Source organism: Pristiophorus japonicus, chromosome 9 (assembly GCF_044704955.1).
Source record: "Pristiophorus japonicus isolate sPriJap1 chromosome 9, sPriJap1.hap1, whole genome shotgun sequence".
In the NCBI taxonomy this organism is placed as follows: domain Eukaryota; kingdom Metazoa; phylum Chordata; class Chondrichthyes; family Pristiophoridae; genus Pristiophorus; species Pristiophorus japonicus.
Genome location: NC_091985.1, coordinates 16,267,844 through 16,281,835, shown reverse-complemented (window position 1 = coordinate 16,281,835; position 13,992 = coordinate 16,267,844).

Below are 13,992 nucleotides of genomic sequence, written 5' to 3'. Positions count from 1 at the left end.
GGACTGAACACCCTATCGGCTGGTATACACGTGGTTACAGCCATGGAAGATGTGGTCCATTGCATGGTTAATCATATTATATTTTCGGTTTCGAGATGTTTTTCTGTCATAAACTGTCTAATAAATCATTGCGCTTCCCTCGAGTAGCCTCTCTGTGAGGCCGGGCTCGCCCCACTTTCCTCTCCCAGTGCTCCCCTCCTTGTTACAGTCTCGGTTCTTGCTCCCACAGACCGTGTAGTTCCAGTACCTCAACCCTCCACTAGATGGCACGAGCGCTGCACTGTCGGAAACCAGTGAAGAATCCTCGAGACGTGTAGCTCAGTTTCCTCACCGCAGTTTCCCCTGGAGAACAGTGTGAGGTAGCGTGAAGGATTCGGAGGCTGATTAACAGTCTGACAGACCACATCTCCCATGGCTGCAACCACATGTATACCAGCCGTTCGGGTGTTCAGTCCTTCTTCTTCTTAAGCAGTCTCTGGGAGTTCTCAGGTGACTGTACAGTCCAATACAGGAATTACAGTCTCTGTCACAGGTTGGGCAGGTGGTGGTGGAAGGAAAGGGTGGGTGGGGTGCTTGGATTGCCGTGCGCTCCTTCCGCTTGGCGTCAGCTTGCTCTTGGTGTAGAGAGGCAATGTGGTCCGACCCCTTCCCGGATGCTCTTCCTCCACTTTGGGCGGACTTGGGCCAGGGATTCCCAGGTGTCGGTGGGGATGTTGCGCTTTATCAAAGAGGCTTTGAGGGTGTCCTTGAAGCATTTCCTCTGCCCACCTGGGGCCTGCTTGCCGTGTTGGAGCTCTGAGTAGAGCGCTTGCTTTGGGAGTCTCGTGTCGGGCATGCGGATGATGTGGCCCGCCCAACGGAGCTGGTCGGTTATGGTCAGTGCTTCGATGCTGGGGATGTTGGCCTGAGCGAGAACACTGACGTTGGTGCGTCGGTCCTCCCAGGGGATTTGCAGGATCTTGCGGAGGCAGCGTTGGTGGTATTTCTCCAGTGCTTTGAGGTGCCTGCTGTACATAGTCCATGTCTCTGAAGCATATAGGAGGGCGGGTATCACTGCAGCCCTGTAGACCATGAGCTTGGTGCCAGGTTTGAGATCCTGATCTTCAAATACTCTCTTCCTCAGGCGACCGATGGCTGCGCTGGCAGATTGAAGGCAGCGTTGGAGTTTGTCATCGATGTTTGCCTTGTTTAGTCCCATACAGCAAAAGAAAAGAAAGTCTTGCATTTATATAGCACCTTTCATGGCATCAGGACATCCCAAAGCGCTTTACAGTCAATGAAATATCTTTGAAGTGTAGTCACTGTTGTATTGTAGGAAGTGCGGCAGCCAATTTGCGCACAGCAAGCTCCCACAAACATCAATTAAATGAATGACCATGTAATCTCTTGGTTGAGGGATAAATATTGGCCAGGATGCTGGGGAGACCTCCCCTGCTCTTCTTTGAAATAGTGCAGAAGGCTTTTATAGGCTCCCACAGCCCACACAATGAGGGGAGGCCACGCATACCCACAAGTATCCTGCTGGATGTCAAGCAGAGCCACAGCTCCAGGGCTGTCTGGAGTGGGGTTTGAACCCTGAACCTTCTGCCCCAGAGGCGGTAATGCTGAGGAAGGATATATTTGCCTTGGAGGGGACGCAAGGAAGATTCACTAGATTGATCCCTGGTATGAGAGGGTTGTCCTATGCAGAGAGATTGAGTAGATTGGGTCTATACACTCTGGCGTTTAGAGGAATGAGAGGTGATCTCACTGAATCATACAAGATTCAGGGGGGGATTGACAGGGTAGATGCTGAGAGGTTGTTTCCCCCAGCTGGAGAGTTTAGAACTAGGGGACATAGTCTCAGGATAAGGGGTTGACCATTTAAGACTGAGATGAGGGGGAATTTCTTCACTCAGAGGGTTGTGAATCTTTGGAGTTCTCTACCTCAGAGGGCTGAGTTTCTGAGTATATTCAAGATAGATTTTTGGATTCTAGGGGAATCAAGGAATATGGGGATCGGGCGGGAAAGTGGAGTTGAGGTCGAATATCAACCATGATCTTATTGAATGGCAGAGCAGGCTCACAGGGCCAAATAGCTCCTAATTCTTATGTTCTTATAACATGAAGCACAAAGTTTGCTTCGGAATAGAGACACTGAAAGGATTACTATCTGTACACCAGCGAGTGAGAGAGGAACTTCAGACAGATTCCTGAGAGCTATAATCTTGAACTCATTGACTCACACACTGCATTTGGGGACTGAGCGGGTTCAGTGATGGCCCAAGAATCAATTCCACTTTGATCCAATAGCTGTTTGATTATTGATAATACTCAGTAGCCTGTGCCGGTGAGATGAGGTTTACGGGGAGAATGTAGTGTTTACAAAACAGTCCAATATGCTGTCACTCCGCAATGGATACCAATGATCGAAGATATCAATCAGGAACCATCCTGGTAAGACATTGGCACTTACCAGCTCTATGCTCATAATGGCCCAGAAATCCCGGTCGGCTGCTTCCCGCGGGCGATCGGGTAAAAAACTTTAAAAAGAAGCGCACCTACCTTATCCTGTTGTGCCCACGCGAGTTCCCGGTCCTGAGGTCTCCACTGACTGCGCGTCGCAGCGCATGCACATCAGGACATGCGCAGAGCTGGAGCTGCAATCACATGGCTCTGGGCAGCCAATCAAGGTAAAGTATGTTCTCATTCATAAGAATGGGAATTCTGTAAGTTGGAGTTCCATTATTATGATTGAGAACCCCCCTCCAAAAACACACAAAACACACATAAAAAATAGAAAAAATACACCACATATTTTTATTAATTTAAATTAAAGTTATTTATGTATTTAAAAAATAGATATTTTTCCGATTTTTAAAAAAGTTTTTTTTAATTATGATTTAAAATAAACTTACCGTAGTGGGGAGGGTTTTTAACAATAACATGTGTTTTTATATTTTTATTTTTAAATGTTTTTGTGCATTTTAAAACTCTTACACCTGTAAGTTAGATGCAGGAAGAATGTCCCCAATGTTGGGGAAGTCCAGAACCAGGGGTCACAGTCTAAGGATAAGGGGTAAGCCATTTAGGACCGAGATGAGGAGAAACTTCTTCACCCAGAGAGTGGTGAACCTGTGTAAATCTCTACCACAGAAAGTTGTTGAGGCCAATTAACTAAATATATTCAAAAAGGAGTTAGATGTAGCCCTTACTACTAGGGGGATCAAGGGGTATGGCGAGAAAGCAGGAATGGGGTACTGAAGTTGCATGTTCAGCCATGAACTCATTGAATGGTGGTGCAGACTCGAAGGGCCGAATGGCCTACTCCTGCACCTATTTTCTATGTTTCTATGTTTCTAAAACTAGGTTATGCACCTGCTTTTATCAAACGCAAGAGTTTTGAGGACATTTGCTGGGCAAGATATGGGTAAATACCGCAATCTGGCCCTTGCAAATGTCTTTGCTCCCGAGATAAGGAAGATCTGGCAAGCTCCAGCTTGACGGATTGGAAAAGCCAGTTTTCAGCGCATGCACACTGTGCTCTGAAAACCGGCTTTTGCGATGCCTTCCCAGGTCCGTACACACTCCGTACGGACCGGGGGAGGTCGGGATTTCTGCCCCAATATTAGCACATTCGGGGTGATTTGAGCCTTCAATGAATTGCATTAAACCTTCTGGGGTGTTAGTCTCTAACTGGGTGAACACTCAACTCGCCTGTTGCTGTACAATTGGTTTCATTTACACAGAGCGGGGCAGTTCCTGCCAATGTTCCCCATCGTTTCCTTCATGCCATGCGGCCCCTTTAAGGCCCTTTCAAAATATCACGCATATGCGGTTTTCCTATTGAAACATTGGCCCCTGCTCATATTTGGCAATTCAACCAAGGGGGCAGCGTTTTGCAAGTAATCAGCCCTTCAAAGTGGGGACAGACATCCTGGTAACCTGATCGAGGAATGATAATGTTTTTTATGTATATTTCGGCTTTTTCAAAGGGTTCTTCGGGGGGCAAAGAAAATGCCTGGCAAAAACCCAGGGGCTGACAGAATCAAAGTGGAGGGCGGACAGTCGGTGGTGGGGGAGGGGAGTTGGGGTTGGGGGGGATTTTAACCCCTAAAACGGGTGGGTGTGGTTCGGTTGGGAGACTAGAAAGCCAAAAATCTGAAACAGGAACCCAACCCGCCTCGAACCCGCCCACTTCCTGTTTTACCAGAGGCGGGACAGGCAGCGGGCGACCAATCCGCTCGCAGGAGGCAGGTTTGAATATTTTAATGAGGCCGCCTCCCCTTCCATTTTACCAGTGGTTCTATTTTTAATCACAGTCGGCCGGGATCCCCAGGCCTCCCTCCCACCAGCTCCCGCCCTGCCTCCCAGCCACTATCCATCCCTCGGGCTCGGGATGGGCGAGGGAGCAGTCTGACATGCCAACCTGCCCCGAACGCAGGACTTTGACTCTTCGATTCTCTCCTCCCTCCTGAGTCTTGCTGAGGTTAGGGTGAGCATATTTTCTAAACCGACTCTGGCGACGCACAGGATGGGAGCACAGCGAAGTAGCTCGGACGGATAATATAATTTGTGCACAGTAGCAAGGCAGCCGATATTTTAACAGTTGCACATATACACTACAAATACAATACAAATGTGCATAGAATTACTGCGGATGTGACGTCACCCTACTTGTTATGTATGCAACCCAAGTCAACCTGTGTCATACCGCCACCAGAGGGCCTACCTGTGGGAGTCCCAAGGGATCCCAGCATCCCTTGGGAGCACTGTATATAAGCAGGCCTCCCATTCTGTACCAGCACTCTGGAGTTTGAATAAAGGAGCTAAGGTCACACTTACTCGTTGCATACAGTACTCAGTTACATAACTTTATTATGAGCGTAACACTACTGAAGCACATTCAGACACCTGACCCCTCCCCCCCCGGTGACGAAGGTCGCAACTGACCCCTCCCCCCAGTGACTGAGGTCACACCTGACCCCTAACCCCAGTGACTGAGGTCACACCTGACCCCTAATCCCAGTCTCTGAGGTCACACATGGCCCCTCCCCCAGTGACTGAGGTCACACGTGACCCCCCCCCAGTGACTGAGGTCACACCTGACCCCTCCCCCAGTGACTGAGGTCACACATGGCCTCTCCCCCAGTGACTGAGGTCATACCTGACCCCTCCCCCCCAGTGACTGAGCTCAAACCTATCCCCCCCCCAGTCTCTGAGGTCACACCTGACCCCTCCCCCCCAGTGACTGAGCTCACACCTATCCCCCCCCCCCAGTCTCTGAGGTCACACCTGACCCCTCCCCCAGTGACTGAGCTCACACCTGACCCCTCCCCCAATTACTGAGGTCACACCTGACTCTCTGCTGTGCGACTCCTCCTGTATTATGATGGAGCCATCCCCTATCCGAAATGGACAGCCTCTGTCACTTTTATTAATTGGTAGCACCTTCTTCCACAGTTCCTTTGCCTTCACCATATTCTGTTTCTGTTATGGCCGACAGGACTCCAACTGCCAAGTGACACTAATTCCTGAGTCAGAAGGTTGTGGGTTCAAGTCCAATTCCAGAGTTACCAGCTCAAAAATCTAGGCTGACACTGCAGTGCAGTGCTGAGGGGGTTCTGCACTGTCGGAGCTACCGTCTTCCGGTAATACATAAACCGAGGACTTGTTTGCTCTCTCAATTGGGCGTAAAAGATCTCGTGGCACGATTTAGAAGAAGAGCAGGGGAGTTCTGGCTAATAAAACTGATGATCTGACCATTTATCTCATTGCTGTTTGTGGGAGCTTGCTGTGCGCAAATTGGCTGCTGCGTTTCCCACATTACAACAGTAACTACACGCCAAAAAGTACTTCATTGGCTGTGAAGTGCTTTGGGACGTCCTGAGGTCATGAAAGGCGCTATATAAATGCCAGTACTTCCTTTCACTATATCCTAGCCCCTCGATTAGATTCCAGCCTCTAACTCACTCCCGGGTATCCATTATTCTATATATAAACCACCCGAAACCCTCGATTAGATTCCAGCCTGTAACTCACCCCCAGGTATCCATTATTCTATATATAAACCACCCGAAACCCTCGATTAGATTCCAGCCTGTAACTCACTCCCGGGTATCCATTATTCTATATATAAACCACCCGAATCCCTCGATTAGATTCCAGCCTGTAACTCACTCCCGGGTATCCATTATTCTATATATAAATCACCCGAACCCCTCGATTAGATTCCAGCCTGTAACTCACTCCCGGGTATCCATTATTCTATATATAAACCACCCAAACCCCTCGATTAGATTCCAGCCTGTAACTCACCCCCGGGTATCCATTATTCTATATATAAACCACCCAAACCCCTCGATTAGATTCCAGCCTGTAACTCACCCCCGGGTATCCATTATTCTATTTATAAACCACCCGAACCCCTCGATTAGATTCCAGCCTGTAACTCACCCCCAGGTATCCATTATTCTATATATAAACCACCCAAACCCCTCGATTAGATTCCAGCCTGTAACTCACCCCCAGGTATCCATTATTCTATATATAAACCACCCGAAACCCTCGATTAGATTCCAGCCTGTAACTCACCCCCGGGTATCCATTATTCTATATATAAACCACCCGAACCCCTCGATTAGATTCCAGCCTGTAACTCACCCCCGGGTATCCATTATTCTATATATAAACCACCCGAACCCCTCGATTAGATTCCAGCCTGTAACTCACTCCCGGGTATCCATTATTCTATATATAAACCACCCAAACCCCTCGATTAGATTCCAGCCTGTAACTCACCCCCGGGTATCCATTATTTATATATAAACCATTACTCTGCATGGCTGTATACTTTCTCTCTGATCTTCTCCCTCTCTCTCTTTCTGTGTGTCTGCCACTCCATACATCTCTCGCACGCTTTCTCTCTGCATCCCTGTCTCTATTTTCCCCCTCTACACCTCACACGCTCTCGCAGTCCTTTCACTGGTTATGGAAAGAGCAGGAGGCAGACAGCGGCAGCCGACCTGCCCTGACAATGCTTCATGGTTTTTTTTTCTAAAGTTGGGAGACAAGGGTGGGAAAAGTCGGAGAGAACAAGAGAGACAATGGGGCAGAAATTGTGTGCGTTTGCACATCCCGCTAACGACTCCCGCTAAATTCGGCGGCAGTGTATGGGCAGCGCTACAGCGATGCAGCCTGATCTCTTGCGCCCGGAGAGCGTGACATCGTCGACGCGCGCAACCTCCCAATCGCACCCCTGCCGCCTAACAGGGTTTCTCCCCCTGAAGCAGAACGGCTCGATGACTTCGACAGCTGCAGGGGCCGCGTACCAGGGGCGAAAATCAAAAGGGGAGGTGGCCGGCTGCTGAGAAACGGAATCTGCCCCTTTGGTTGCTGCAGCGACCGTGGTTTGTTCACGGGGTCGCTGCCTCGATCGCTCAGCCCGGCACTGCCCCGGTGGGTCCAGGTGGGTGGCTTCTTCTTCAGCAGAGTATGCCACCTGGGCCCTTCCCTTTAATTGAGGGAAGAGCCCCTCGTACGCAACAACGCTAACGCGGCCCGGTACCTAGCGCTGCTGAGGCCTGCGGCCCGTTTAGCGCTCAGCCTCCTTCCGGGGGGGGGGGGGGCGGTAACCTGAATTTAGCCAGTGGGGTGAGACCTCCGCGCCAGGCGCAATGTTTCCCGCCTCCCAACTGTTACCACACCTCCCCCCAAACGGGACAGTACTGATTTTCCGGGCCAACGAACTGGATTTGTGATGCTTGCCTTTTAGGAGCAGGAATAGGAGATGGTGGAGCCGAGGGGACTGTGACAGAACATGCTAACAGTTATTAAAAGTGACAGGGACTGTGTCTGCCTTAACCTATGTGGTTGGAGGGCGGAGAGGGCTGTGAAAGAACAGGCCAGTAATTGTTAAAGCAGTAAACGGCACTGCAGGCTAACAGCTCATTCTTGGCCATGAGCGGAATGGAATGGGAGACGATGCTTCAAATTACTTGCGGTGTTGCAGTGCGATGACAATGTCAGTGATCAACCTCCTTCCCCCTCTGGTTCACAACAACGTGCTTCGAGTAAGCACGAGACTCTCGTTGTGGAGAATATGGGACAGACTTTATTGATACGCAGCAATGGTGATCAACCTGTCTCTTTTTGAGCCCTCTGAGATACTGTTGCAAAGCATGCTCTTTTATACACCATATTTTGGCTTCATCAAAGGAAAATATTATCGATAAGATTGTATACATAAGAACATAAGAATTAGGAACAGGAGTAGGCCATCTAGCCCCTCGAGCCTGCTCCGCCATTCAACAAGATCATGGCTGATCTGGCCGTGGACTCAGCTCCACTTACCCGCCCGCACCCCATAACCCTTAATTCCCTTATTGGTTAAAAATCTATCTATCTGTGATTTGAATATATTCAATGAGCTAGCCTCAACTGCTTCCCTGGGCCGAGAATTCCACAGATTCACAACCCTCTGGGAGAAGAAATTCCTTCTCAACTTGGTTTTAAATTGGCTCCCGTGTATTTTGAGGCTGTGCCCCCTAGTTCTAGTCTCCCCGACCAGTGGAAACAACCTCTCTGCCTCTATCTTGTCTATCCCTTTCATTATTTTAAATGTTTCTATAAGATCACCCCTCATCCTTCTGAACTCCAACGAGTAAAGACCCAGTCTACTCAATCTATCATCTGTCGTATCTATTTCCGAATCCTTTGAAAACAGACTATTCATGTAAACAGTCTGCAGTTGTTTGCTTCTGAAGTACTTCCCTTAAACTAGACTTCCTGATGTAACAATCCCTAAACCCTTTTAAGAAAAAGCGTTATCAATGAATGGATTTGCTATCCCTAATTTATTACCCTAAAACTAAAGTTACATTTTATTACTAACAAATAGGGCTAGAAATTTGTTATAAGAACATAAGCACATAAGAAATAGGAGCAGGAGTTTAGCTGCTTGAGCCTGTTCCGCCATTCAATAAGATCATGGCTGAATTTCTGCCTCAACTCCAAATTCCTGCACGCTCTCCCTTAATATCCAAAAATCTATTGATTTCTACCTTGAATATACTCAACGACTGAGCATCCACAGCCATCTGGAGCAGAGAGTTCCAAGGATTCACCACCCTCCGAGTGAAGAAATGTCTCCTCATCTCAGTCCTAAATGGCTGACCCCTTATTTGACAAGGTGCCACATAAAAGGTTACTGCACAAGATAAAAGTTCACGGGGTTAGGGGTAATATATTAGCATGGATAGAGGATTGGCTAACAAACAGAAAACAGAGAGTTGGGATAAATGGTTCATTCTCTGGTTGGCAATCAGTAACCAGTGGGGTGCCACAGGGATCAGTGCTGGGACCCCAACTATTTACAATCTATATTAATGACTTGGAAGAAGGGACCGAGTGTAAAGTAGCCAAGTTTGCTGACGATACAAAGAAAGGAGGAAAAGCAATGTGTGAGGAGGACACAAAAAACCTGCAAAAGGACATAGACAGGCTAAGTGAGTGGGCAAAAATTTGGTAGATGGAGTATAATGTTGGAAAGTGTGAGGTCATGCACTTTGGCAGAAAAAAATCAAAGAGCAAGTTATTATTTAAATGGAGAAAGATTGCAAAGTGCTGCAGTACAGAGGGACCTGGGGGTACTTGTGCATGAAACACAAAAGGTTAGTATGCAGGTACAGCAAGTGATCAGGAAAGCCAATGGAATCTTGGCCTTTATTGCAAAGGGGATGGGGTATAAAAGCAGGGAAGTCTTGCTACAGTTGTACAGGGTATTGGTGAGGCCACACCATATTTACGAAAGGATATACTTACTTTGGAGGCAGTTCAGCGAAGGTTCACAAGGTTGATTCCGGAGATGAGGGGGTTGACTTATGAGGAAAGATTGAGTAGGTTGGGCCGATACTCATTGGAATTCAGAAGAATGAGAGGTGATCTTATTGAAACATATAAGATTATGAGGTTGCTTGACAAGGTGGATGCAGAGAGGATGTTTCCTCTGATAGGGGAGACTCGAACTAGAGGGCATAATCTTAGAATAAGGGGCCGCCTGTTTAAAACTGAGATGAGGAGAATTTTCTTCTCTGAGGGTTGTGTGTTATGTATGCAACCCTAGGTAACCTGTATCATACCGCCACCAGAGGGCATACCTGTTGGAGTCCCAAGGGATCGCAGCATCCCTTGGGAGCACTGTATATAAGCAGGCCTCCAATGCTGTACCTGCATTCTGGAGTTTGAATAAAGGAGCTAAGGTCACACTTACTCATGTCTACAGTACTCCGTCACATTATTTTGTTTTGAGCATAACAACTGGTGATGAGATAACGAACAATCGCGTGAAAATGCAGAGAACTGTTGGTATCCTGGAGAAATTCTCAGAAGGGAACGATTGGGAAGCCTTCGTGGCCAATGAGAACGCTGCCAAACAAAGGGTGATCCTCCTCACCGTCTGTGGGGCAACAACCTATGGCCTCATGAAGAATCTTCTAGCGCCGGTGAAATCAACAACCAAATCATACGAAGAACTATGTACTCTGGTCTGGCAGCACCTAAATCCGAAGGAAAGCGTTCTGATGGCAAGGTATCGATTTTACACGTGTCAATGGTCTGAAGGCCAGGAAGTGGCGAGCTACGTCGCCGAACTAAGGCGCCTTGCAGGACATTGTGAATTCGATGGATTCCTTGAGCAAATACTAAGAGACTTCTTTGTGCTTGGCATTGGCCATGAGGTTATCCTTCGCAAACTACTGACTGTTGAAACACTGAACCTGGGCAAAGCCATAATGATAGCCCAGGCATTTACGTCCGCCAGTGATAACAGCAAACAAATTTTGCAGCATAAAGAGGTTTCGGCAAGTACTGTAACGTCGTTTTCAGGCAGGAATGCATATGGCAGAACATACACGCCTGCAGCTGCACGACCTCAGATGACCCAGAGTCCGCCATCAAGCGTTAATGCGAGGCAGTTAACACCTTGTTGGCGCTGCGGAGGTGATCATCGAGCCCATCAATGCCGCATCAAACACTATGTGTGCAAAGGCTGTGGAACAATGGGACACCTTCAGCGAATGTGCAGATGAGCTGCAAACCCTGCAAACCACCACGTTGCAGAGGAGGATCGATCCATGGTGAACTAGAGACTCGAACCGAGGAGGCAGAATTGTACGGGGTACACACCTTCACCACGAAATGTCCACCGATCATGCTAAAAGTCAAACTGGACGGAATTCCAGTATCCATGGAACTGGACATGGGAGCGAGTCAGTCTATCATGAGCAAAAAGGCCTTCGACAGTCTGTGGTGCAACAAGGCACACAGGCCCAAGCTTAGCCCCTTCATACCAAGCTAAGAACTTACACTAAAGAGCTGATCCCTGTAATTGGCAGGGCAGCAGTAAAAGTCTTCTATGATGGAACGGTGCACGAACTCCCACTATGGATTGTACCAGGAGATGGCCCCACACCGTTCGGCAGAAGCTGGCTGGCAAAAATCTGCTGGAACTGGGATGACATCCGAGTGCTTTCATCCGTCGACGATGCCTCATGTGCCCAGGTTCTGAGCAAGTTCCCGTCGCTGTTTGAGCCGGGCATCGGAAGTTTCTCGGAGGCGAAGGTGCAGATCCACTTGGTTCCCGGTATACGACCCATCCACCACAAGACATGGACAGTGCGCTATATGATACGAGAGAAAGTGGAAATTGAGCTGGACAGGCTGCAGCGAGAAGGCATCATCGCGCCGGTGGAGTTCAACGAGTGGGCCAGTCCGATTGTCCTGGTACTTAAAGAGGACGGCACGGTCAGAATTTGTGGGGACTACAACGTAATGATTAACCGTTTTCCGCTACAGGACCAGTACCCGCTACCCAAGGCAGACGACCTATTTGCGACCCTGGCTGGAGGAAAGACGTTCATCAAGTTGGACCTGACCTCGGCCTACATGACGCAGGAGCTGGCAGAATGTTTGAAAGGCCTCACCTCACGCACAAAGGTCTGTTCATCTACAATAGATGCCCATTCGGGATTCGATCGGCCACGGCAATCTTTCAAAGGAACATGGAGAGCCTGCTACAGTCGGTTCCGTGCACCGTGGTTTTCCAGGACAACATACTGGTCACAGGTCGGGACACCATCGAACACTTGAAGAACATGGAAGAGGTTCTAAGTCGGCTAGATCGCGTGGGACTCAGGTTGAAATGCTCGAAGTGTGTTTTCCTGGTGCCAGAGGTCGAGTTCTTAGGGAGAAGAATCGCGGCAGACGGCATCAGACCCACCGACGCCAAGACGGAGGCCATCAAGAACACGCCGAGACCACAGAACGTGACGGAGCTGCGGGACTCCTCAACTATTTTGGTAATTTCCTACCCGGGTTAAGCACCTTGCTGGAACCTCTACATGTGTTGCTACGCAAGGGAGATGACTGGGTGTGGGGGAAATCAAAAGGGACTGCTTTTGAGAAAGCCAGAAATCTGTTATGTTCCAACAAACTGCTTGTTCTGTATAACCCATGTAAACGTTTAGTGCTAGCTTGCGATGCGTCTTCGTACGGGGTCGGGTGTGTGTTACAACAAGCCAATGAATCGGGAATATTGCAACCGGTCACCTATGCTTCCAGGAGTTTGTCCAAGGCCATAAGGGCCGACAGCATGATTGAAAAAGAAGCTCTGGCATGTATTTACGGGGTGAAAAAGATGCACCAGTATCTGTTTGGTCTCAAGTTTGAGTTAGAAACTGACCATAAGCCACTCATATCGCTGTTCTCAGAGAGCAAAGGGATTAATACCAATGCCTCTGTCCACATCCAAAGATGGGTGCTCACGCTGCCTGCATATAACTACATCTGCCACAGACCAGGCACTGAGAACTGCGCTGATGCGCTCAGTCGGCTACCATTGCCCACCACCAGGGTGGAAATGGCACAGCCTGCAGACTTGCTCTTGGTGGTGGATGCATTTGAAAAAAAAAGTCACCCGTCAGGCCTGCCAGATCAGGACCTGGACCAGCCAGGATCCTTTACTGTCCCTTGTAAAAAACTGTGCCCTCCATGGGAGCTGGTCCAGCGTCCCAGCGGAGATGCATGAAGAGATCAAACTGTTCCAGCGGCGCAAAGACGAAATGTTCATACAGGCAGACGGTCTTTTGTGGGGCAATTGCGTGGTTGAGAGAAACGTTCATACGCGACCTACACAGTACCCACCAGGCATAGTAATGATGAAAGCTATAGCCAGAGCCCATGTGTGGTGGCCCAGCATCGACTCAGATTTGGAGTCATGCGTGCAGCAATGCAATACTTGCTCTCAACTGAGCAATGCACCCAGGGAGGCACCGCTAAGTTTGTGGTCATGGCCCTCCAAACCGTGGTCTGGGATCCACGTTGACTTTGCGGGCCCATTTCTAGGCAAAATGTTTTTGGTTGTTGTGGATGCTTATTCAAAATGGATTGAGTGTGTAATGATGTCTGTAAGCACGTCCACTGCCACCATCGAAAGCCTATGAGCCATGTTCGCCACACACTGCCCGCCTGATGTCCTTGTCAGCGACAATGGGCCATGCTTCACCAGTGCTGAATTCAAGCAATTCATGACCCGCAATGGGATCAAGCACATCATATCTACTCCGTTCAAGCCCGCATCCAACGGCCAGGCAGAATGGGCAGTCCAAACCATCAAGCAAAGCTTGAAACGTGTGTCGGAAGGTTCCCTGCAGACCCGCCTGTCCCGAGTGCTGCTCAGCTACCGCACCAGACCCCACTCGCTCACTGGGGTTCCCCCAGCCGAGCTGCTCATGAAAAGGGTGCTCAAAACAAGGCTCTCTCTTGTCCACCCTGATCTCCATGATCACGTCGAGGGCAGGCGGCATCAACAAAGCATGTATCATGATCGCTTGTCACGCGATATTGAAGTCAATGACCCTGTATTTGTACTCAACTATGGACATGCTCCCAAATGGCTTGCAGGCACCATCATAGCCAAAGAAGGGAGTAGGGTGTTTCAGGTCAAACTTGCTAATG